Here is a 4,538-nt window from a genome sequence, read left to right as displayed (position 1 = left end):
CTGTCCCCCATTGAGCATGTTTGGGACTGGATGAAGCGTCGTCTCACGCGGTCTGCACGTCCAGCACGAACGCTGGTCCAACTGAGGCGCCAGGTGGAAATGGCATGGCAAGCCGTTCCACAGGACTCCATCCAGCATCTCTACGATCGTCTCCATGGGAGAATAGCAGCCTGCATTGCTGCGAAAGGTGGATATACACTGTACTAGTGCCGACATTGTGCATGCTCTGTTGCCTGTGTCTATGTGCCTGTGGTTCTGTCAGTGTGATCATGTGATGTATCTGACCCCAGGAATGTGTCAATAAAGTTTCCCCTTCCTGGGACAATGAATTCACGGTGTTCTTATTTCAATTTCCAGGAGTGTATATACCGAACGGTGCGATGAAACAGGACTGTAAATCAGCGATTTTCAATAAACTGAAAATATTAGTTCTTCGCATAACGCTTCGATGTTATTCGTACCTGCCAGAAAAGCTGTTTAGTTCAAGCCAATTTTTCGCCAGAGAGCGCCAACAATTATTTTTGTGTATGCTCGTGTAAGATCAAGGAAGGTGTCACGTAACTTAGGCAAAAATCGACGAAGATAGAAATACCGGGACCAGCAGCCATCCACCTGTACCGTCATGTGGCACACACATTTGGGCATCGAAAAACGTTGAGAGCACAAGTGAGCAAAACGTACAGCGTCACATGTACATAGCAAGAACCAACATACAGTATAAATGCTTCCTTCACTTATGTAGCAAAAAAAAGCAAATTCTCAGATGAAATTAATAGAAAGTTGGTGTACTTACTTGTTTAGTCAACGATTCGTTAGAAACACGAAATATTTTGGTACCAGTAATAAATTAAGTAACGATGTGCAGTATTATAGTTGACATTAGCAGAAGTTTTATATTTTGTGTTGTTTACAGGACTCCAGTGTTGAGTATATGCATGAATCTTCTATGTGCGTTGTGAATGCAGTTTTGCCACCAAAGTACTGATTCGTAGCGTGAGAACAGTAGTACGCCAGAAAAATTAAAGCAAAATACCGATACAGACTGAACCATGAACTCACTCAGAAGACGCATATAGAAGGAAAAGGTCATGATTTTGCCGAGGGGACCATAACGGAATTCGCCAACCACAGCAAAGCTAAATCGAGAAATCAGGAGCAGTATTGAAAACCGATTCGTCTGAAATACTGTCTCTTTCACAGCCTGCACTGCCACACACAGCTGTTCCTATCGCGTGTCTTTATGCGCGCTTCGCATGCAGCACCTGACAGCCGTTGTCCTCTTCCGAACGTGCACTGAACTTAACGCTCACAGTGATGGCATTGGTTGCATACATTCTAAGTTGCGATATGCAGTATTTCGTTCTTAACAATGCTGCCCGCAACGTAGCTAGTTAGGTATAAATAAGTCAGGAGATCTTGCGTAGATATGGCGACAATTTCTGACAGCCCCTAGCAACTGGAAGACTTCACGAGAAACGGAATGTAGAGAATAAGTTTGAATATGTTGCTGCGAAAATGGAGGAGAGATTCTGGTGATACTTTTTGGATCGGATTAACAGATGAATTGTTAGTAACATTTATGTTGCAGCATCTGCCACTGGAGTTGTCTGAGCATCTCCGTGACGCTTTAGCACTTGCTAAATGAACCTGTGACGAAACGCGCTGCCTTTCTTTGGATGATCACTATTTCCTCTATCAATACTATCTCGTACGGCCCTCAGACTCACCAGCAATATTCAAGTATTGTTCTAACTAGGGTTTTGTAAGGTACCTTATTTGTGGGTGGACAACTTTTACTGCGGCTTCTTCTGGTGAATGTCAGTCTGGCATCTGCCTTGTTTACGTTTACTTTTATATGGTTGTGTAACTTTAAATCGCTCCGTCCCCATATTCCGAAGGGACTGCTTCCAGTGTTAGTTCTACAATCGTGTAATCGTACAGTAATGGGTATTTCTAACTAACTATTTATGGCCACTATGTTGCTTACGTTGAGGGCCAACTGCCAATACCTGCACCAAAGGTCCATCTTAGCCACCTTTTCTGCATTTAGCCCCAATTTTCTATAATTGCGACTTCTCTATATATAACAGCATCATCCGCGAAAAGCCTTGTGGACCTTTCGACATTAGCCACTAGGTCATTTATATATACTGTGAAACGTAATGGTATTGCAACACTCCCTCGGAGTACACCTGAAGCTACTTTTACGTCCGAGGATTGATCTCCGCTGAGAACGACATGCTGTGTTCTATTAGCCAGAAACTCCTTACTCCAATCACTTAGCTGGTCTGATATTCCGTAAGCTCGTATTTTGCTCATTAGGCGGGAGTGCAGAACTGTGTCGAACGCCTTCTGGACGACAAGGAACACGACATCAGCATAGCCGTCGACAGCTACAACTTTCTGCATCTCGTGGACGTACGGAGAGAGCTGGATTTCACACGGTCGTAGTCCTCGGAATCTATGTTAATTCCTCTAGAGGAGATTTTCAATCTCCGGAAATTCGAGCATGAAACATATTCAGAATCCTACAACAGACAGACGTCAGAGAACCTCCTTGCCGGCCGAAGTGGCCGTGCGGTTAAAGGCGCTGCAGTCTGGAACCACAAGACCGCTACGGTCGCAGGTTCGAATCCTGCCTCGGGCATGGATGTTTGTGATGTCCTTAGGTTAGTTAGGTTTAACTAGTTCTAAGTTCTAGGGGACTAATGACCTCAGCAGTTGAGTCCCATAGTGCTCAGAGCCATTTGAACCATTTGAACCTCCTTGAAAGTCCGCCTCCGATAGCTGAGTGGTCGCCGGCACGGTAGCTCAGCGTGCTCGGTCAGAGGGTTAGCTGCCCTCTGTAACAAAAAACTGAGTCAACGGCTCAACACTGAACTTGGACGGGTGTCCTGGGACATCCGCACCGAACAAATGCGACGAACAAAATCGAACAAAATGAGAACAAAAAAAAGAAAAAAAAAGTGGTCAGCGTGACAGAATGTCAATCCTAAGGGCCCGGGTTCGATTCCCGGCTGGGTCGGATATTTTCTCCGCTCAGGGACTGGGTGTTGTGTTGCCCTACTCATCATCACATCATCTCATCCCCATCGACACGCAAGTCGCCGAAGTGGCATCAAATCGAAATACTTGTACCCGGTGAACGGTCTACCCGACGGGAGGCCCTAGTGACACGACATTTATTTACCTCCTTGAAAATGATAACGACCTGCGCTTTTTCCCAATGCTTCATTCCGTGCTGTTTTGAAACACTCCCAAAGGTTAAAACTTTATCGCGAGAAGCAAGATTCCGGATTCAAGTGCTCATTCGGCACACACTAATCTGTCAGGAAGTTTCAAAACAGAGTGTATTTCTGGCAGCAACAAGTCTTTCGTTCTCGCTTTTGTCATTATGTCAAATGTTTCTATAAACTGGGTGACGTTTCAGTAGTCTAATTCACAGATTTACAGGGGCAGCGCTCTTCTGATATAGCCACTGAAGTCCACCTCACTGCCCGTCATTTGGTCACTGGGTTCTCTTTATTCATTTTTAATTCCACTTCCCGCAGTACTCATTCTCATATGGGATGATAGCCTTACCATGGAGCACTGACGCGATGCGTACACGGAGTTGAAGTAAGTCGGGAGGAGTCAATGGCAGAGTGAACCCTATACAGGTCCGTGAAGTATTTTTGGTTGCCTGAATCGGAAAACCATTGACTTTCGAAGGCAGCTATACGGGCTAAAGTCTTTCTGTTCATATTTCTGTGCCATGGCGCCGGAACCCTACAATACGTTCAGCCGTGTCCAGGCACCTCTACATCAGTTTTTCAGTAAACCCCGCTGTCGAATAGGCTTGACTCATTTGGTATTGCTACCAAAAGCGATACTCTTTACATATAAAGTCGAAATGATGAAAATCGTCTTTTCAGATAACTGTGGAAGCACGCTTTTCATAAACGATACTCTGTATTTAGGCAAATAGGATCTCATCTGATTGGTCGCTACGCTGTATTGGAGCTCCGGAGATATCGAAACGGAGAGTCGACCGGAAGCCGGAAGCCAGATGGCGGGGGACGGCCGCCTAACTCCCACGCAATCAATGCGGCGCGACCTTGACCCCGTAGCGGGGGTCACCCGGGGTCACGCGCTGCCAGCCAAGTCATCATTCACGCTTTCAGAACTGCCACCCTCTGCTGCGGCAGCAACCGACTCCGGTGTTGCCGAGGTACGTTAAACCAGCAGACTGTGGTGGTTCCTCCCTAGCCCATCCTCCCGTCATTCGGTGTTCCTCTACCCAAAGAACGGAACTAGGAGTCCGCCCTGGGTAGACTTATTTATTTACCTTTACATGCAGTGTACTGATACCCGTTGTCGTGGTCTAGGGTGCCAACGTACGCTAGTGTCGGTGCTAGGCTTTTTGGATCCCTTTGGTGGGAGCAACTTTCAACCCAATATTTAAATTCCTAACAACATTACTATTTTAGATAAGTCTAGGTAAAATACAGTCCTAAGAGTGATGCATACTTGTACTGTTGACAGGGTTCTTCAACTCG

This window comes from Schistocerca nitens, chromosome 6 (assembly GCF_023898315.1).
Source record: "Schistocerca nitens isolate TAMUIC-IGC-003100 chromosome 6, iqSchNite1.1, whole genome shotgun sequence".
NCBI lineage: Eukaryota > Metazoa > Arthropoda > Insecta > Orthoptera > Acrididae > Schistocerca > Schistocerca nitens.
This window is presented reverse-complemented; position numbering follows the sequence as displayed.